At 40.6% G+C, this 22,797-nt stretch overlaps 1 protein-coding gene and 1 long non-coding RNA gene across 2 annotated transcripts in view; one reads left to right on the top strand and one right to left on the bottom strand.

Moving 5' to 3' along the window:
• Positions 1 to 22,797, bottom strand: part of LOC122629686 (dipeptidase 1-like) — a 57,829-nt gene that overhangs the window by 24,313 nt on the left and 10,719 nt on the right. The gene's annotated exons all lie outside the window — the stretch shown is intronic.
• On the top strand, positions 17,547 to 21,674 carry LOC122629690. Its single transcript, XR_006327330.1, has 5 exons — positions 17,547 to 17,702; positions 19,524 to 19,683; positions 21,046 to 21,109; positions 21,234 to 21,480; positions 21,568 to 21,674. It is a non-coding gene; the product is annotated as an uncharacterized LOC122629690 (long non-coding RNA).

The raw sequence follows: 22,797 nt of genomic DNA, 5'->3' as shown, positions 1-22,797 counted from the left end.
GATACGCAGGGACAATTCATATCGTATGCGCAAGTAAGTCTCCCCAGAAGTCATGGAAACAATGGCAACTCGGTGCTAAGCGTACCACCGCGAGAATCCTCCGGTCTGATAAATATTCATGGTTTTCCATGACCACTGTCCGAGTTTCCCGTCGTAAAATCGCTTTCCTATGCGATGCAAACTCTGTGGCGTGTTTCTGTCGTATTATTATAATAGCGTACCGCGATGATGGACGCGTTTAAATAGTTAAGCGCGGAATAATCACGCTCTAATGGTTATGACACGTAATGTACTAGGGATTCTAATCGCCAGCGCGGATAGAGGTGGACCGATACGTTATAATCCGGTATTATCGCACAAATTCAGCGCGTAGGCGTATAGAGGGCTCATTATAATCTCTGGACTATGGTTAAGCCTGATGCGATGCTCGTGTTTGTCGTCTAGATGGTATCCTCTAATAGTACGAAATCTACGCTGCTAGCTGTTTCGCTAATTTTAATCGTACCTTGTTCCATCCTATTTACGTCGATGCGAACATATGTTATGTCTACATCTAATAGCTGATATATTTATACATGTATGTATGTGTATATATATGTACACACACACTAGATATATCACGCCGATAATAAACGATAGATGACGCGTCGATGCAGCTTGAAAATATTCCCCTATAAAAGGAAAGGAATATTTATGATTTAAAAAGAAAGTCTAATACGCAAAGGTGGATAAAGATCGTAACGTCATGCTTTTCGAGGATTTCTTTATATACCTTTAGGGCGATAAAGACGGTAGGACGTAGGGTATCTATGGAGCCGTAACGCGAGCTCGCTTTAAAGGAAGACAAATGATTCTTAAAGGGATACATCGTCCTTTAGGGAGTGTGTCCCAGGACTAGGGTTATGTAGTAGGGGAAGTAGTACCTACCAGTGAAATAGCCAAGGTACGAACGAAGATACAGACGCGAAAGAGAAGAAAGAGAAGAAGAAGACGAAGAAGAAGGGCGGAGCTCGAAACGTGGCTCGTTGGAGTGCACACGAGCTTCATGATAATCGTTCGAGGGGTCGTTGGAAGCGAAGCTTCTGGGAAATTAACAAAGCCGGGGAAAGAGAGAGAGAGACAGAGAAAGAGAGAGGGGACGCACTGCCGGCTAATGGTTACTGCAATATTCACTGACCGAAAGAAGGAAAGGCTTTTTAGGGTCGTCTACAGACCATAGTCCCTTTCGAGTCTGTTCTTCGTCGTTGACGACGACGACGACGACGACGACGGCGACGACGATAGCAACGTCGGGTGGTTACTTGGCTAGCTAGCTAGCTAGCTAGCTGGCTGGCTGGCTGGCTGACTGGCTGGCTGGCTGGTTGGCTGGTTGGCTCGCAGGCTCGCCGACTAGGTGGATACCTAACCAGCCGGTCTATCGTCCGCTGGCTCTGTCGCCGCTTCTACTGAATTCCAGTGACGCAGAGAAATCGTTTGTTGTTCTTCGCCAGCGTTCTTCTTTCCAGCGTCCCTCGTGTGCAATGTCCGCCGACGTATAAAATAAAGTGGATCTTGGCAAATATTTCCCGGCAACTTGAAACCTTCCGAGCTTCTATCGTGTAACTCTCAAGCGTTGCTCGCTGTCGAAAACGTCTTGGAAATTTGAATTTTTCATGTTGCTCGAGTGGGAAAGGGCGCAAGGAAAAACAAAAAAAAAAAAAATAAAAGAAACAAGAAATAAAGAATAAAAAAAAAAGAGAAATAAAAAAGAAATAAAAAAAAAAGGTAAGAGAGCGACAACAAACGGGTATTAAACGAGCTCGTCGACGTCGTCCAAGGTAATTAACAAACGCATTTACTTCGTAATTAATTAGCGAATTAGCGAACGGTCGTAGGGGTGGTTGAGCGCATTAATCGCGCTAACGCGACAGACTGTATCAGAGAGACGAGCGGCATAAAGCGACGCCCCGTTATTGCGCTAATCCTACGCTTGTTGGCTTCCCGCGTTTAAAAAAGTGTGAAACAATACGAGCGAACGGTAAAACCAAACCGAAGACTTTATATCTCGATAAAGGATCGCCGCATACCGCGCACTTTCTCTATTCGACCCTTTTTTTCTCCGCCTCCCTCATCCCCACCCTCACCCCCTGCTCTGCAGCCTGCTTATCTCGAAGTCCCATCTGGCCTCGCGTCGACATGCATCTTGTTCGACGATTATCTCTTTTATCGCGCTTCTCGCTAACTGTCTCGATTTCCTCGGTTGAAAAAAATCTGCGCAAAAAGATATTCAATCTTTCCCTTTGTTTCTCCTTCGCACGACCATCGATCGCACGGAGATTCTATTTTTTCAACGGTCAGGAATAATTCGTTTCAATAAAACAAAAGAGAAAAGAAAATAATATTCACCCGAGGCAATCCTCCAAGCGTTCGGCGAACGGCTATGACTTTAGCAAATATTTTTTTTCATTTTACATAAAATGCATTTCGTATCGAAGGTCGTTATTTCGAAATAATCGTTTGATGCGTCGATTTGCCGGCGAACACGTAAAAAAGGAAAAGGGAAGGCAAACCCAGAATATAAAAAAAAAAAAAAAAAGGAAAAGAAGCAGGAAAAAAAAACGAGAAAAAAAAACGAAAAATAGAAAAAACAACGGAGGAGAGGGAAAAAAATGAAAAATTCATTAGCGCCGAGCGAGCCGTCGAAAAGTCCCGGGGACGTTAACGAAGCGGCACGGAAGGAAGATTTAAAGATGCTGCAAAATGAACGAACGAGGCGGACTCCAATTCTGAGAAAATTTCAGAGCGCGGCAGTGTTCCGAGGATGGCGTATTCAACTCCGCTTGGTATTCGTAGTGACCCAGACGTAATAATTCGGTCGAAATCCGGTTCAAGCGTAGCAGGAAATTCAGTTGGGCTAGGGGCGTTTCAGAATTTCGCGAAATTGTTATGCCTTTCGCCGTGTAAAACTCGTCCGAGTTTTCCTTTTTCATAAAAGAAATTCAAATATTCTCTTATGCATGTACTATTTGTAGAGAATGACAAAAATTGTGCTAGACTAAGCGTATAAGAAAAGTAAAGCGCGAAGGGTAGTAGCTCGGCCGGCTCGATTTAATAACGCACGATGACGTTTTCGCGATTAATTATACGCGTTTCTCGAGATAACGCGAAGGATCGAGGGTAACGTCGCGCGTTAAGGAACGAAACTGTCTGTCCTTCGCTTACGATGATGTGGCAAATGACTACCGAGCTCGCAGATTGCGAAGAGGCGAGGAAAAGTAGTGACAGGTTGCGAGAAGTAATGAGAAAAATGCAACGGAGATCCATCTCTCGTAGCACCCACCGGGACACCCACCCTTTGCCTCGTCACTCTTTATTTTCCTTTTTTTTCTTGTTCTTCCGAAAAATACCTAAAGCACCGAGAGATGTCCCTCCGTCTCTCTTTCGCGTGCCTTTATTTCTTGAAATCGTCCATGCGAAAAACAAGTCGTCGCGTTTCTACAGACGCGATGTTTGGAGATAAGAAGGAAAGAAGAAAAGGAAAAAAGAAAAAGGAAACACGCGGAAGGAAGATAAGACAAAAGAGAGAAAAAACATGGAAGAATAGGGACGAGTCGTACTTCACAACGGATCCTCGTCGAATGTTTTTCGAAAGCTGCTTTTCTCGCAGCGATAATCGTTATCACGGTTTTCTCTTTATCGATCATTCAAATTCGCCCTTCCTTTCTTCCTAGTTTGTTGGGTTTTTCTCTCTTTCTCTCTCTTACACACTCTCCCTCTCTCTCTCTCTCTCTCTATCTATATATATATATATATATCTCTACGAGCAAACTTTTCTCGTTTGATCCACCGTGCCCTAGTCACCGTTTGAAAGCATTTCGCTGCGGAGACGCTATCTGTATATATCCATTATGACATCTGCAATGCGGAATTTGGAGTCACTTAATCCGCGTTGAAAATAATTTACCATGCATCGTAAGATCTACGAGATCTCGAAAGAAAAACTTTATGATATTTCCGGCAACTGTCGATCAACGATTCTGACACGATCGAGATTCGTACGTTTCATTATCGCGAGATGCGTAGGTTAAATAATCAAACGCTGCACGAAACAACACCATGAGTCCAAAGAGAACCCACAACGCGCCCGCGATCTTACATCATAGATAAAATTCGTTCGTAGGAAGAACGAAAGAAAGTTTGTGAGAGAGATAGAAAGAGAGAGAGAGAGAGAGAGAGAGAGAGAGATTAAGTTCTCTCTTAATGTTTCATTCTCTCGTTCGCGAGGTTGTTTTTCAATCCTAATATCTATACCTGGCATGTTGAATACAATCGAATGGGCGATTACTATTAGGCGAGATGCACAATGCCAGTAGCAGCCGCTAGAGGTATGATAAATGTTCCCTCCTATTTAGCCTCATTCCTGGCAATTTGTTACTCCACGTGTGGCAGGAACGCCCCAAGAAAAGCGCGCGCCCTGAGCAAGTATCGATTCTATACTGCAGAGAGGTTGGAAGGGAGAGAGAGAGAGAGAGAGAGAGAGAGAGAGAGAGAGAGAGAGAGAGAGAGAGAGAGAGAGAGAGAGAGAGAGAAAGAGAGAGTATTACGCGGTAACCTTCAATGCCGTACGACGTATTTTACAAACATCTCCAACGTATATCTTCTCTTATTTTTCAAGAAGGTATTTTATAAACCATGAACATGCGCCGTAGAAAATGATGGAACCAATAAAAAAGCAAGGAAAAGGAAAAACAATGTAATAGAAAGCTTGACTACCTCAGCGGATACTAAGGACGTAATTTTTTTTTCTTTTCTTTTCTCTCTCTCTCTCTCTCTCTCTCTCTCTTCTTATTATTACTTTTTTCTTCCCTCCGCTTTCGTTCTCTTTGATAGCGTAAAACAGAACGAAGAAGGAAGTACCGTGGTCGCGATTTTTCTAAGGGGACGTGCGACCGCGCAAAAGGTAAGTTTCCGTGAACGAGCAAACGAATCACAAAGAGGAGCCAAGTACAAACGAAGCAAACGATTCCCGTGGGAGATCCCGCCTGTAACTCCTCCTCTTTTTCTTCCTTTCGCAAAGATTCTCGAATCGCGCGACAGCCTACCCGCACCGAATGATGATACGACGAAGAGATGAAAAAAAGAAAAGGAAGAAGGTCATACAAACAAAAATACGTTTCACAAGCAATTTGACAAGAAACGTTTGTTTTTACTCTTCAACGTACTCGACCGTATTCTTTCTGTATTTTCAAGGGAGGAAAAAAATTCATTCACCTCGCTCAGGAATGTTCGTTAAGCAAACACGATAAGGTTTTATAGACGACTACCGCAAGAAAGAAAAGTGACTAGGCAAATGCGGTTTTCGTATCCCGCAAGTTCATAAAATTTCTATGAAGGATACGAAACGTGCAAGGGACTAATCAGACTTATAAACCGTATCTATGTAAACTAAAACACCTTATTCCCCCTCTCTTCATCGACACGAGAGCAACGGGTCGATAAATTACATCATACAGGATTAACGCGAAGGATTTCATCTATGCGTGAATTCCGCGAAACGGGAACGAGAATCGACGGGGTGGAAAATGCGTTAACCCACAAATATTTAAACCGTTCTAAAAGACGCAAGAGGATTTTCTCGAATACGTTGAAAAAGTTCCGATAATCTTCCAAAGGATAATATTCATAAATCAGCGGCTCGAGTTAACGAGGATTATTTCTTTGTAAATCTGGAATAAAGTAAGATTCGATAAAAAGTCGTTTCTCTTGCCGTAGTCTCAGCATTTTTCGCTAACGGCTTGCTCGGTGCAAAGGAACTCGATGCACCACGCGAGTCTCCAAGAAACCTTATCCCATAATTCTCATCTAGTCGCCGCCTACAAAAAGAGTAAAGGGAAGATAATGCGGCAAGTTCTCCGTACGCTTGGCTACCGCAAAATAAACGACTACCCGATGTAGTTACCTTTCCAACGATTCGCCTTTGGTCGCCACCTACGAGCTAGCGAGCAAACAAACAAAAAGTAAACCCGTATATAGCCCTTCTTCCTTTTACGAACGTATCGAATCTAACGTTTACAAAGTAGAACGAATCTCGAAGCTCCCGGCCGTTTGCCTACGTGTTTGCGTCTACGATCGCGTACGATCGGTTTCGTGATTTCTCATTCGATCTTCGTATCGAACGTACGAGTTTCGAGCCGCATGCACCGTATGTGTTTTCAAACGACGACAAAGGGACAAATTGCTACGGCTGACCTTGCAAAAGTTGACTTTACCACAGTTTTGCTTTGATTGCGTTCGCGCCCAACTAATTAGAGATATAGTTAAACGTTCCGATCGTCGCTGCGACGTGTGTGTGCATACATATATATATATATACATATACACATATACACATACATATGTACATATATACATATACATGCATATATGTGTGTAAATATATATCGAGAGAGGGAGAAAAAGATAATTGCGAATCCATAAAAGGATGCTAGAAATAATATCCCGAGATAAGCGTTCGTAGTAAACATATTTTCTACCCTTTCTTGGTCGCTGGATATTACTACATTAAAATTACTCGCAATATGTGTAACAAAGTTATTGTTGTTTCCTCCGCCCAAGAGCATGTCCCTAGATTGTTGGATAAAAATTGCTCGAAAATTAATTTCACGCGTAGAACGAACGTTCCGCAATGAAATTTTTTCTCTATTAAAAGCTGGCCACCGCGAGCAGCCCGCGCAGCAACCCTTCTTTGCCAAAGCTTCTACCTTTGCGTCTCTCTATCGACGTTATACGCGCTACAAAAGAGCCCGAACCGGACGAATATCGAATTATGATAAACTCTCGAACGCGATCGATTATTCACGTTCGATTAAAATCCGATCGGCGAACGGTAGGTAGGTACTATTAATCGGATTCGAACTTTACTTGTAGGTACGTTTAATTTATTCGTTCGGACGTTACGTTCGTTTAAAAGCGGGTATACACAAAAGTCAGATTATGATATCGATCATTCTCAATAGAGGTGAAGGGTCATGCGAACGTCCATTCGCACGCGTGTCCATATTTTATAACATGCTCGAACTACTTCAACGATAATTCCATTCACGCTCATCACGTTCTAACGGAACGTCCCGTTGCCATTCGCGTTTATGATTCGCATTTAATACACTGGGGAGGCTCAGGTAACTCAATGTAATATTGTTACGTACAAATGGCGTGCATTCGTGCAGAGTTCTAGTGTAATTTAATATCGCATCAATGTATCGTTCGCAGTCGTCGTTCTCTCGAACGCGTATCGAACGGGAAAAAGAGAAACGAAAAATATGCTATATTATATTCCGCCTCTTTCATCCTCCTCCTTCTCCTCCTCTTTCTTCCCCTCCTCTTCCCTCCCTTCTCCCAACATATTTTTATCGCTTTTAATGGGAGCAACGTTAATTCAAACAACGAATACGCTCGTAATACGAATGTGTTTCGTGTTTCGAGGCTCGTTGCTTTAAGAGAAGACTGGAGTTGCTCTCCTAATGCTTCGCTTAATCTTAATAGAACGAGATACGAAAAGACGGAAGAGAACTGGATGCGAGAGAGAGGAAGACTGGGAGAAATAGACGCGAGTTTCGCGCGACGAACACGCCTCTGCGTTATATCGGTGGAATTACAAGAGAGTTCCGTAATTTCGTGTAAACATTTACAAAATTGAACACGACGCGCGTTCCCTTCGTTTGCGTTCGCTCCGTCGATACGGCAAGCAAGAGAACGTTGCTTTCCGGTGTGCGTCGATCGACGTATTCGCTAATTCCTTCTCATAAATCAACGTCAACGCGTTGTATCGTAAATACGACTACCACGAGCGCTCCGCCAATCACGATTCTTGCTTCTTCTCTTTAATTTTTTATTTCTTTTTTTTTATCTTTCATTTTTTATTTTTATTTTTCTTCTTTTTTTTATTATATTCTTTTTATCAAACGTAACGCATAATCCGAACAAAGTATGAATATCGAGCTCGACGAAAACTCGGTCACGCAAATAACGAACAAAACGATGCACGCTAGATAATAACAAACCATTCGGACGACAAATCAAATGCCATCGAAGAATTAACATCCCTCATACGCTACACGGATGTTCATAGCCGTTCATCGTTGTATATTCGAAACTAATGCCGAGGACACTCGTCGAATAAGCGAAGCCTTCGACCGATTTAACGTTAATTAACGATTTTGCCGCTCGAAACGGCACACAAGTCCGATGATTTTTGACTTTATTAACCATAAATGTGACGCATCGATTCACCATATTTATCGCCATTTATTTACCCATCGTTACGTTACCTGTCCATTTATAATCTCTCTTTCTCTCTCTTTCCCTCCCTCGCCCTCGTTCGTTTTTCTTTTTTAAGTAAAACAAGAGTATCCTCTTCCGATGTCATCCTGAATCGTTTCCGTATTTAATAACGACGAAGAGGTATAGTTACTTTAATTACGAAGGCGAGTCGACTCCCATAATATTCGTGCAATTTTCTCATGATCTTATAAAAGCCTGGAACGCGATAACTCCGAAATGATCTTTCGTACAACATCGTAAAGTACGAAATGATAAGGGGATGTTATGAAAGGGCGGTAGAAAAGGGAATGCAAAGATCTGCATGAAATATTATGGATTTACGACTTCTTTCTTCTAAGATCCAGAGACCGCGTATCTCTAGAAAATATTTTATAGAAATAAATTCATAGATCCTTCGCAACGATCGATATCGAGATATCTACTACCGCTAAGTTTCCATACACGATTAAAAGAGAGAGAGAGAGAGAGAGAGAGAGAGAGAGAGAGAGAGAGAGAGAGAGAGAGAGAGAGAGAGAGAGACAGATATTTCATTGCTCTTGCGGGTGTTATTATCGAAATTGAATAACATAGCGCGTAATCGAAATAGGAATGTGTATCAGTATCGTACGAAAGCCGGTTTCACATTTCCTGGCAGGGATTCATTTAATTTTCCATCTTCGTTCTTCTCCTCGAAAGAAAAAGAAATTTCAATTGGTAAATTGAGCCGTTTAATTATTAGAGAACGGACGATCGAAGAAATTACATTCGAATTTGGTTCGATCGTTGATAAAACTTGAAACGATGAGTAGAATAGACAATGAGATCTTTGCAAAGCCTCTTATAAAGACTACGCTTTGCGGCTTGTGTATCGTGTAAGCGCTTTTACTTTTAAACGTGTAGTTAATCAATGACGGGCGAACTAAACTCACGGTGATAATATCACGCTAGCAAAGCACGATGGTTAAATCGTACTTAATGATGGCTTTGCCGATAGCGTTATCGCAGTAGCTCACCATCGTACGAGCCACGTTAAACATTGTTACTGAATTTAACTCGTTCGTTACGTCGATTGCCAAGAGGTAATACCTGCAATGTATGTATAGCATAAGAGCGAAAACCACGATAGTTTTAAGCGCGTACAGCGTAACTATCGCGAACACGCGAGATCCCATCCATTCGTTCCTCACCTATATAAAATAAAATTCTCTCTCTCTCTCTCTCTCTCTCTCTCTCTCTCTCTCTCTCTCTCTCTATCTCTATCTCTCTGCCTCGCATACTTCCACACGCATCGTACACGCATATTGCGCCCAACGGCCAATAAACACGTACTTTCCAGTTACGATGATCAATTGAAATAACGCACGAAATTCCAATGATAATATCGTAACACGCTTTGATTTATAGCATACCTTTATTATAAAATAGGATATTATATTTAATCTCCGCGAACGATGAATCGCTGTAATGAAAATTAATTCGATTATCGTTATTACACTATTTCTCTCGTTTTTCTGCTCGCCTGCTCTTTATCCACAAAGAGATCCAATTTTTCTACCTCAGATAATAAAATCAAAAAAAGGAAAAGAAAAAACAACGGCAAAGAAAGAAAGAAAGAAAAAAGATTAACGAAAAAAAAAAGAAAGAGAGAGAGAAAAATAAAATACGAAAGGATAATTCGTTCCTCTCTCCTTGTTTTATTATACGTATCGTTACGTGTTTTTTTTATAGTACTCTTTGTAGAAACATCCGTACGGAGTTCTCTCTCTCTCTCTCTCTCTCTCTCTCTCTCTCTCTCTCTCTCTCTCTCTCTCTCTCTCTCTTTCTATACACACACACACACATCCTTTTTCTCTCTACACTTTCTCTATCTCTCGACGTAACGATTATCCATTATATTGAAAGTGTCGCAGGAAATAGAATTGCAAAGATATAAGTACGCATTCGAGTAATCTCGTAATTTTATCGCGCACAATACGAGAGGAGATCGTTGTAGGAGACGACGCTTCTCCTTTGTCCGCTCTCGCACGCGATCGTACAGGTTCTGCTTTTGAAAAGATTTTCGATATCGACGATCCTCGCTAGCGGCCGATTTATCTTCGTAACCAGATTTCCCATGAGAACGTTAAGACGAATGGTCTAACTAGCAACAAATAGAATCGACAACGATGATTATAACAATAATAATAATAACAATAATAATAATAATAATAATAGTGAAGAACATCTAAGGGGAAGACGATAGAGCGGAGATTCTCTATTATCTATCATCTTCGAACTAACACACGCTACAATTATTTAGGTCAAGTAAATCGAAGGGAAATATCGTCTAACGGCGAGCATCCTCTCTCTCTCTCTCTCTCTCTCTCTCTCTCTCTCTCTCTCTCTCTCTGGCGCGCGCGCAAATGCTAAGATTCTCTTCTATCGAAACGTGGCATCGTTAACCCTTCTCGCGTAACCAACCTGAATACGAAATCAATCAGGAGAAGGAGCAAAGTTTCGGGCCCATCCGAATGCAACGTTCGAAATTAATCTAGACGTATATAAATCGAAGGAAACGCGTGGCGAGGTACGCTCGTGGTAAGAAAACTTTCCATCTCTTTCTTAAAAGATACTTTAGAAAAGGTACTGATCCTTCCCCGTGATAGATAGGGAAGTTCTGCTTGCTTGCTTGCTTGCTTGCTTGCTGGATACAGAGCGGGAACGCTCCCTCTCCTTCTTTCTCTCCCTTTTTTGCGCGCACGGTTAAGAAAAATTCATGAGACGGAGAAAAAGAAGAGAAAGAAGTGTACACGTATGTATGTAAGTACCTGCAACACCTGTGTCATTAATGGCGTCTACGTAGACGTAGCAAGTGTTCCGAGTGGGACGAGAGCCGACATTAAAATCGTCTTAGAAGCTGAAATAAAATGACTACGAGGAATAGGAAGAAGATGGTGGCAAGGTGGTCCGTTCGCTCCATTTCCTTGAAAGGACTATTGGAGCTCCTTTCCTTCATTCTCGAGCTTTCTCTTTTCCTTCTCTATCTTAGGTTCGCTCTCTTCCCTTGGAATCCCGTCAAGCTGCGAGCCAAGGTGCTTTATCGATCTTCGTTGCCTGCCACTATGGGGTTCGGCTGTATTAGAAGGTTCATCTTTACCGCACATCACGATTTTCATCGATATTAGTGGCCAAGGATTCCTTAAAGCGAACTGCTTCGCCCTCGACTTTAGATATTTCATCGAAATACGCTTCGAACGCTTTGACAGATGACGAATCGCTTTTACGTCTACCTATCCGATAGATCCGATTATCGTTTCGAAAGAAAATATATTTAAAAGATGTTACAAATCACTCATCTTCTTCTTCGCTAACGAATGTAAACTACACCCTCGAAATATTACGCACGATTAGTTCGAAAAAGAACGATTTATCCGAGCGTCGAACGCGATCTCGCTCCGACTGAACGTACCATTAAACTTAACAACGTATAATATCTCTTGTACATATTTACATTGCCCCTACTCTTATCTTCCTTTCGCGTCGCGTAATAGGCTTTCATCGAACCGAACGTCTTTCATCGAACGTCCTTCTAGAAGGACTTTGGTCGAAACAAAATAATAACGCGTATTATCGTGTTACGCGTTACGATTGTTTTGGCCTCCAAGAGTTCATTTCTTGTGTTCTTAGAATTCCGAGAAAGGGAGACTCGAACGCTTACGACTACTTACTTACGTCATCCTTTTGGTATGTTAATACGAGTCGTCCTCGTAGTTATTTTCTTAGAAGACGAAGTAAATTCGGGACGCTCGGTTCTCTCGTATCGTTTCTTTTCTCTCTCTCTCTCTCTCTCTCTCTCTCTCTCTCTCTCTCTCTCTCTCTCTCTCTCTCTCTCCACGGCAATGCAGGTGAACTGCAGCTATAGAAAGACTGCGACGAATTGCGCCTAGAAACATTACAACTCCTGTCAAAGTAAACACGATCTTTCGTTATCCTCTACGAATAGCTTTCGAAAGAATCGAAAAGTTCGAGCTGAGAGAACGAACTGTTAAAATATTTCTTACCGAGCGCATTAATCGCGATAGCTGCGATATAACCGAGTTTCTCTTTTCGTACGTTCGATACGTATCTCCTGATTTAAAATCTACGTTTGTCCAAGAGCAAAGTAACGTCACTATCGTAAGAAAAATATTTTTTGCTGCGCGTACGTAGAGATTGTAAATGGATAAGTATAGATGAATATGCGACTGAAATAGATATCGATTATCGAATCGAACACTCGATAGATAAGAACCCGATCGAAATTATTTCGCGCTGGTACGCTACTCGAACATTTTTACGTCGATCTTTCGAACGGACCCTCCCGATTTTTCTTTATCTTTCGTATCGACGATACGATCGTAAATCGTACGTGTTTATCACGAAAATATTCCACCATTACGGCGAATCGAACGAGTTTTCTGATTAGGACGGGCAATTAATGATAATCGAATTGCAATTACGTTCGATTCCTCGCATTATTTGTTAAACTCCCTACGGATCCGCTTATTTTGCAAATTGTCATCGTATCGACGAGTAAACGGGTTTATCGAAATTTCTGAACGCATCCGTTTAGAATTTGCTTTGCATCAATTTGCGCTTCCGTTAACTCTAATACGATTCGTTTACGTTTTCTTTGGGGGTGAAACGACGCTTGTACTTTTGCAACACGTTTGTACGTTATTTAAATCGAGAGAAAGAGAAAAGAGCAAAAGAGAAAAGAAACAAAAAAAAAAATGATTCGGAGATTAATAAGCGTTAAGGTACGGATCGACCGATCAAAAAAAAAAAAAGAAAAAGAAAAAGATCGACTCGAGTCTAATCGATAAAATGAATTATTTAACGGCGATGAATCGTTAAGAAGGAGAAATCGATTATCGTCGGTAATTGTCCGAGTTTAGGTCGAACGTATTCGAGGAACGATCGATTCGTGGGAGATTCGAGTTATCGCGGAAATTGCAGCGATGTTACTGCAACTTGAGTAGCATTTGTCAGCTGTCATTGGTAGGTACACGAATGGGAAGCTGTAGTAGCATAGTTCCGCATCGTAGGTAGGGAGGTTTCGTACGTTGAATATGCATGACCGAGACGTGCAAGAGAGAAAGGGTGTAAGGGTTGGATACAAGGTTCACCGCAGGTGTTGTACCACCATTTGTTACACCGGTGAAATTGAAAAACGATTCGATAACATTTCGCTTTCCTACGAAACAAAACGAAGGATCTCGTATCGATAAATACGATCCAGCGCGATGTTGCTCGCGGATGCTCGAGTCGAGCAAAACGTTGTAACGACGAATAATATCGAATAGAAACTGATAAGGAAACGAGATACGATAGGTCGAAGTTCGAAAAGCGGTCGCCATCCCTCGAGTCGACTGTATTTTAAAAACGTGCTAAAAAATTCGCTTTGCTCTTTGCATGGAGTTTTCCTCTTGTTTTTTCAAACTTTGCATGAATCCGACGAGGAGAAACGAATCTCCGAGCTTATCCTTCTCGAATTTGAAACGAGGAGAATCGAGACCGGCGCATTGTTTACTTTACGTGTCCTTTCCCGATTCCTCGCGTTTGCGTATGCCGTCGTCAAGCTCGAAAGCATCTTACGATCGTATTATTTATCGAACGTTCCCGTCAAACCGTCGACCTTTTCTTATCGACCCGAATAAACGTTTCGATCGATTCATATCGCTATAATCTAAATCGCTATATTCCCGAAGTTTGCGCTTGAGTAACATCGTAGTAAGAAAGTGCATCGTCAAATATAAACTTGGTATAACGGTCTCTCTCTCTCTCTCTCTCTCTCTCTCTCTCTCTCTATCGAGCGTATTAAGAGAGAGAGAGAGAGAGAGAAAGGGCAGGTTAGCTAAGTACGCAGGTACATATATCATTAAGGTCGAAGGAGAACCCGATATATTCGAAATCGATTAGCATAGCGTACGTAGAGCATTGTAGGTAGGATCTAGGAAGTACTTGTAAAGGTCGCACCCAGAGACCGTGAGCATGTCGGAACTCTCGGAATGTCGGTTAATCGGAACTTCATACGCTTGGAATCCATTTTGCTATTTCGCCATACGCGTACCAACTCTAAGCAAATGTGAAATGCGAAGACAAAGAGAAAAGCTTCCTTGCTGTTTGTTCAGCATTTCCATACGGACCCAGGCTTGACCCTTAGCGTTCGTTATCTTTCATCGACTCAGCAAGAAAGGAAAAAGAAATTATTTTTTTCCCTCTCGCTCGAAAAAGCTGCAATAATCTCGACTGTACTGTAACGTGTAGGTATACATATGTAATATTTAGAATAATCGAATCCGTCGTATTTGCAACGTCAGGGTTTATCGCGAAAAATAAAAGGACAAAGGTCTCGAATCGAATAAAACCATGGTAAAAGGAAAGAGATAGAAAAGGCGACGATCCGAAGATGCAGCATTCCGTCGCAGACGTCGAGACGCGTCGCCACTCTCCTCCCCTACTTTCCATCTGTCTCCCTCCCTTCCTCTCCCTCTCTCTCTCTCTGTCTTTCTCTCTTCGTATTACATATGTATGCCGCACATTCCAACGGAAAGCTCCACACTGCCAGGATTATGCATGATCGCGACGAGATACTACGATAAAGAAAGAAAAAAAAAAAGGAAAAAAAGTGAATAAAAGTCATAACGGATAGTAAGCTTGTTCGCTCATGAGGAAGTTTATTATACGAACTCAAAGACGTTTATATTATGTACCTAGATACGTATGTATGTATTTATACGTGTTATTCATGTATGTATGTATGTATGTATGTATGTATGTATGTAGGTACGTATGTAACGCGTATAGAAATTCTTAGAAATGGGAAAAGCAACTAGGAGATGTGACTCTTTAGTAAAGTTCGAATAGTAGTTTACGGTTGACGAATGACGCTAGGAAATATCCCGTGGGATAGCGTTGCTCGAAATAAATCCTTTATAGAACTACGAAACAACGCGTACGACGAAAATATCTATTACGCGTACACGCACGAGCATATACGAATAACATTTTTATCCGGGTATATTATCTCTCGCGAACCAAATAATTTCCTTTCGAAACGTCAAAGCCAAGAAATATATTACGAATGATAATCGAGTTAGATCGTTGAATTAAGCGATCGACATATACATGCGTATGTATATGATTTTAAATCGTAACGCCAAAGTAGGTAGTAACTCCCGAAAAGTTCTCCTTTCAAAGAGATAAGTCAAGCTCTTTCTCCTATCTTTCACGATCTATCAGCAAACGCTTTGTAAGTAATCATAAGTAGATTTAACGCGGATACGCGTTATAGATTCGCGAAATTACTTTCCATAAAGTTCCAAGAAACTTCTACTTTGCGAATATATACCTCTCTCTCGGTCTATCTCTCTTTCTTTTATCGTTTACCTTTTCCATAAAGAAGAATGTAATTTCTACGTGAACACGATTAAAGGATAGTTATTATTTTTCTTACGAAATCGATACGAGAGAGAGAGAGAGAGAGAGAGAGAAAAGATGAACGTCCTTTACGATTTCACGTGGTTAGTGTTCTAGACAATATGGAATATCAATCTTTCTCGGTGATCTTATTTTCGCAGCGATGTCAACTCACCGATGAAAATCATAAAAAGAAAGATAGAGAGAAATAGAGAGATTTCGATGGATCGAATCGACACTTTTGTCTCCGATTCGTTCGTTCGTTCGTTCGTTCGTTCGTCGTTCTTTCTTTCTTTTTCTTTCTCTCTATTTCTCTCACTCCGTGTTTCAGCGAAGCGTGTGTGTTATTGTGAAAAGAACAAAAAGAAAGCGAAAGGAGAGCACGATGCCTCTGGCATATCCAGAAGGTACATCGTGCGCTAAAGCACACAGTATCCTACCTACGTGACTTCACTACGCATAAATACGAGATGCCTCTTCGATGCCCTCGAGCTGTGCAACCTCCGACTTGTTAGAAGAACCCTTGCCCGCCATTTTTATTTCTAGAATTGAGATATCCGAACCATCGATCCTTATACTCGCGGTACGTCAAAGCGAGTTTTTTGTACGATGCGTTTTACATTTCTTACACAACACACACAAATTACACGCGCGAACACTCGCGTATATTTTCTTCCAGATCGATCCCAACTTAAAAGGTTAAATTAAATTTCACCAAGAACGACGAAGGTACCATCGATCTGGTCTTCTCTTTCATTTTCTACTTAAACTCTTGTTAAAGTATCTCGATGCTCAATATAGAAATATATAACGAATATGCAAAGCGATAAAGGTAGAATAGGAGAACGTATAGAGCGGTTTGTTCATCGCGCAACAGGTTACGACTTTACCTACGTCGTCGTGTAATACATATACGCAGGAAAACATAACTGTCCTACCACTTCACATATGACGATCCTAGTAGTCGGCACTTGTAATCGTCAAATTTACATATATTATATCGCGAACGATGTCATTTCAATTAAGATCGAGAACAATTAGGCAAACTTTCGAGATACGAGTAACGAATTATACGCTTGCACATCGCGCAGCTTTATAATCCCGTAACGTTTAGAACCACCATTTTGTCGTTTGCACTTATATATGATCCTTTTTACGCGGACTCGACGGAATTTCAAAGAAACGATATACGAAAATATAAGAAAACTTTTTCGCCGAAACTCTCGAATACGACGATAGAACGAATGATTTGATTGAAAGCATTTAACTCGCGACGATTTCTTCGGATTTTCGTCGTTCGAGGACGACGCGGAAAGATCGTTACAAGAAGGACACGAGATGGTGTGATTGGCAATACTGTTTCTCTTTTTTTCTTCTTTCATCGATCGCGGAGCGAACAATGGATGATCTAATGTCCGAAGAAGAAAATTGGTAGCAAACAATATGTATATCGATTAACGTTGAAGAACGATAAATAGAATGCTACAAAATTATTATTGTTTAAACAATTCTAACGAGAACGTTCCATTTCCACGAGCCAATCATCGTTAAGCAAGACAATCGAGGATTGGTTTGATTGGTCCTCCTTTATCGGCGACGTAATCCTTCGACCAATTGCGTGACGAACGTATATTTCTCCCAACGAATTAGAGAAGTTATTGGATAGAAGATTGCACGAGTTTCTTTCTCTCTCTCTCCTTAAGAAATAACAAGTTGCCTACGCGCGCTTTCTCATTACGCCGGTAAGTCGTCGTTTACGGTAGCGATTAAAAAGAGCTTCTGTCTTATTTGTCAAAGTGTTAATCTTTAATATTGGTTTAAGTTTGTAACGGTGTTCGAACTCGTAGCTTGCAATCGTGATGCAATTTGCGAAGAAAAGAAAAGAAAGAGACGAGAGTCGTGTAATTCGACAAGGACAAAGGACGTTTCGATGGAGGATAAGACGTAATTAACGGCGACGATCGGTACGTTTAAACGATTTATATTTCGTCTTTCTTATGTTTTAATTGGAAATGCGTGAAAAATAGAAAGGAAGAAAAAAGAAAAGAAACCAAAATTATAGAAAATAGTGGAATGTGCAATTGTACGTTCGTTACTTGTCGAAATATTCGTGGTTCTCTTTGACCATCTTTTTTCGTTCTTTTTCTCTCCTTTTCTTTTTGTATTCTTTTTTTTTTCTTTTTTCGAGAGAGGCAATGATTTGCCGTCCGTTAGAGAAAGGTTTGATTCCGGTTGACGGCATGCTAGAATCGGCTATACGAGGGAGTTTTAGCAAGCCTCCTCTTTTTCCTCTTTCTCTCTCTCTCTCTCTCTCTTTTCTGTGCTTCCGTTGGTTCGCGTAGGTAACAACGGTCGATGCTTGTCCGATGTATGCAGGAAAAGTATTTGGTAGAAACGAGTTCGGAAACGTTAGGTTCGCAATAAAGAATTTTGTTTGTCGAACTCTTTAAACCCTCTCGATGGATATCTCGTTTCTTTTTTATCGTCTCTTTACGAGCTACGATTTATATATTACTTACAACTTTTTCAACGTCTGATATATTAACGATTTAATTCGTAGTAAAAAACGAAAGAGACAAAGATATTATACTCACCGCGCTATTGGTCAAAGGATTACGTCGCCAACAAAGGAGGACCAATCGAACGAATCTTCTTTATCCGTGCTTAACGATCATTGGATCAAAATAATCAAACGTTCTCGTCGCGAAACATTTAAACGACGTAATTACGTACCGTTGAAACGAGATATCTCGGTTCGTTATACCTTTTTTTTTCTTTCTCTTTTTTTTTTTTCTAAAAGAGAAAAAACAATACCCGAATATTATTACTTTTTCGATGAAAGTTTCAGAGTTGGAGGAAACCAATAGGACACGGTTCTTATCTTAGAGGTTAAAAAAAAGTACGGTAAGATAATGTAGCAGCCGATCCATCGAAGACAAATAACTTTGAATTCCAAAACTGTTTTAAGTTGTTTCAGACGCGTTTTAAAAGTTCAACAAAGTTTGGCGAGTTTCTCGAACATAGGAAACCTCGTTCTCTGTAAACATAAACGCGGGAAGTTTAAAACCTTTGGAGTTTCGGAAGAAAGGGAAATGATTATTAATACTTTAACGAATTTCTAACGAGTTTCGAAGGAAAGAAACGATCGTTGATAGTTCGTGCGTGAATGCACGTTTGATTTCCACGATATAAATAGAATAATCATTTTCTTTCGATTCCTACAGTTATCGGCTTAATTTTCTGTCTTATAACTTTGTTCCTTTGTTCTTTTTTTGTTCTGTTTTCGTCGCATCGTAAGCATTTGCGAAAACGTGCAAACGAGGAACGTTGTAACAAGTTCGAAACTTTAAATGAAACGATAGTAGTTTTTTTTATTACCGTTTTTATTACTTTCAATAATAAAGTTGGGAAAAGTCATGGTCAGTATTTGCCAAACTAAAACACGATCTGATAAGAGCGATAATCGAGAATATTGAATGAGAAAACGTTGAGATTCTTCACAAACGACTTTCTTCGCTAAACTTTTTCCGTTCCTTCCTTTTTTTTTTTTTTTTTTTTCGTAGCCTCCTCCGATATCTTCGATCGCTTTTTTCCCTCCCTTTTTTCCTTCGTCTCGACCGCGATCTCGTTTTTCTTTCTTTCTTTCTTTCTTTCGTTCTCTTTTTTTTTTTTTTGTTTCTTCCCTTTCTTTTTCTTCAAAATATTCAAACGATACCACGTATTATTCTCCCGGTAGTAAGTAACCCTTTTAAAAAATTACTTTCTAATTAATTGATTTCTTGCAGGTAATCCAGGAGATTAAGAAAGTTGGTTCGTCTATCTTGGAGGTTTCGTTAGAGACTATCCTGAAATTCAGCGAGCGATCAGTTTGTTGTCCAAAGCAAAACTTTGACGCATAATTATCGAAAACGATTAGCCAAGGTTGGATATCCGAGAGTACCTTGTGTAAGTCGAAAGTGAAGTAACTTGCATGTAGATAAGATATAATTTACATTTTATACCCTATATGTATATCTTATGAACCATTAACGAACTTGTAATATCGTCTTTGAAAGTTGACGTTGAGAGATTTGCTGACCGTTAACCGTAATCGCGTTCGCAACGCAAGCTTTACACGTCATAAAGCTCTTTCAAGAATGAACCTAATTAAGCGTTTATTTTGTTTGTAGGAATACAGAGTCTAGCGATACGGCTAATTAAACGAGCTTCGTTGATTAAGCACGTTGATTTTCAATGTTGTGTACGCGTTACATCAATGGGCATATTATACAGTAGGAAGCGGTTATTGTCGGTAAGTTGATCGTATTTTGAATCGAGTCTTTCAATCGTTATTATATTTTATTGTTTCGATTCTATTCAAAAAAATATACATCTTTGGTTTTCCCTACCATCGAAACGGGGAAAAAAGAAAGAAAAAAGGACAAAGGAGTCGGTAAAAAGTTTGGATATTTCTTGTTTCTTCTTTTTTCTTTTTTCCTTTTTCTTTTTTTTCGGACGAACGAATAGACGACGACACAGATGTAGTACCGGTCGCTGCTGGAAAAGAAATTTTTTGTTTTTGTCGTCAAATTCGAAAAGCTCCGCTATGAGAACGATCGACGGTCCAAGCTTTTCGTTTCGATTCGCAGTTTAAATATCCGGTCTCTCTTGCCTAGAATTTCGAGTTTAGATAGTCGAACAAGGTATCAATTCCAGACAAGAGCACGTCGGCTTTGGAACTACCTCCTATTTCCACTGGAAAATTTCACCTCAAAGCTGTATCCGATTTACGTGGTAAAGCTTCGCATCAAAGTGTGTTCGCGTTACATTTCGATTCTTTTTAGATTGTTTGCGATGGAATATGCGAATGAAAAATTGATGTATGCATATTTTCTCGCGCGACCAACTACGATCATTAGCTTTTTCAAACGATTTTCAAAGCTCTTTCTTCTACGAGTTCTTATACGCGTTGATCACTTTTCGATGCATAGTTTTGTGTGTGTGTATACATGTATATATATATATTTTTTTTCTTTGCTCTCAGGAATGTTTTATCTAGCCAAGTTTAATGGAACTACTTAAGCGAACTCCTGATTAAATTTTAACAAAGGATGAGAATATCGTAATCTGTTGATTGCGATATTACGAATACAGAGGAGCGTACAGCGTTGCTGATGCATGATGCTCTGTAAGGAACACGAAACAATGGAAAATGCTCGGTATAACGTAACGAACCGCGAACGATCGATCCATTGAAATTGTATTTATACGCTTTTCCTTTGTCTCCCTGATGTATGTACTTTTAAGTCGTTGTTTATAATCTTATAGGTGCAGTCTCGTGCGTGCTTCGTAAAAGAGAGAAAAAAAATTCGAGTAAAAAGCTTAAAGACCGGTAAGTAATGCCTTTTTTCTTCTCCTTTTTCTTTATCTTTTTTTTTCTTTTTTTTTTTATATTGCGTTCTTACGTAATTCTGGTCGCCTAAATTAGATAATAATCTTCCCATATTTTCTTCCAGCTTTTCCAACGCTCGCCAACTTTATAATTATGAATGGTGAATTCCATGAATTCTCGCAGGTGTTTCGTAAAATATTCGAAAAAAAGCTGGAGGTGGAATTGTGAAATATTCTGCGAGGACGGTCTTGATAATGCGATTCTCTCTTCGAATTTTTGAAATTAACTGCAGGTATTACTACTTTCGGTCTGGGTTATAACGAGATTCGAAAGTTAGCTACTCGAAATTTGAAGGAAAAGAGATAGATCGAGTAAGTTAAATCTTTTTGGATTCGGCCAACGTTTCTTACATTCTTTACTACGAATTTGAGTTCTACGTCGACGAAATCTTCTTGCAGAGGTTATTGGACGACGAGGACGGAGAGATTAATTTCCCACAGCTTTCTCGCTTCGGTACGTTTCACGAAGCGATTGGATATATTTTATTACTGGCAAAGTAGAAAAGGAAAGGAAAGGAGGAGGAGGAGGACGACACGTCGTTTCACGGATATATCTCACTGGCCAGGAAACACATTTTTCCTCTGATGATGTAATTCTCGCATTTCCATATCTCGAAAGGCGAGTAGCGACCGATATGAAATTTCTCGCGGCGTACGTCTCTCTCTCTCTCTCTCTTTTACTTTCGCAAGCTCGTACGCGAGACACGTATGAAGGCTGAAAGTACATTCATCCAGCGTGTGATTTTTCCCTCCCTTTTCTACCGTTTTTCTCCCTCCTGCATCAGGACACGACAGTCGAGTACGTCGAGATGGTTCTTTTATTCCCGCACACGTTCGCCTTTGCCTCGTCGCGGCTGTGGAGAACGAGAGGAAGAAAGAGACGGAAGGAGGGAGAGAAAGAGCAGGCGACCAATCATCCGAGTTTACACGGACAACCCTTTTGTTCGTGCGTCATTGAAATTCCTTGCAATTACTCGGAATGTACGGAACAGAATATGCGAAGGCACGTACGACTTCTTCGACGTTTGACTACGCTCCGAATAGATTCGAAGAAGAGGATTCGCGGCACTTCCAGAGAAACCACTGTCCTCTTTACGTTTGTTTCCAAATTTTCGTTCGACCACCCGATGCTCGTCTACTTTTCGTTCGTAGGAAACGCGTACTATGAATTAATATCGGCCACCGACTTTCATCCTTTTTGATATATTCGTACTTTACCGAACGACCGAGGCTGCTGCTATCGCTGTTGCTGCTACTGCTGCTACCAGTACGATACAACTACCGTTATATAACAATGCTTGTTCGCGACTAACCGAATTATTCCGAACAAGCGCTTCCAAAATCCTTCCACTATTTTACGCCAACGTTTCTCTTCCTCTATCTCTTTCTCTCGCGCTCTCGACATTAAATTTATCTAGCCACGAGACGCGCCTGATTGTGAGTTACGCGAAGCTCTCACGCGCTATACGTTTTCCTTCCTTTAATTTCGACCTGGCTCGACGAATTTTATAGAAAATATTGTCGTCCTCCCTCGACCCTTGACCGATCTGCTCTTTTCATTTATTTATTTATTTCTTCCTTTCTGTTTTTTTTTATTTGTGTATTTATTTATTTATTTATTTATTTATT

The sequence above is a fragment of the Vespula pensylvanica genome, chromosome 5, assembly GCF_014466175.1.
Source record: "Vespula pensylvanica isolate Volc-1 chromosome 5, ASM1446617v1, whole genome shotgun sequence".
NCBI lineage: Eukaryota > Metazoa > Arthropoda > Insecta > Hymenoptera > Vespidae > Vespula > Vespula pensylvanica.
The sequence above is the reverse complement of the archived record's forward strand: the minus strand, read 5'-3'. Positions and strand labels throughout refer to the sequence as shown.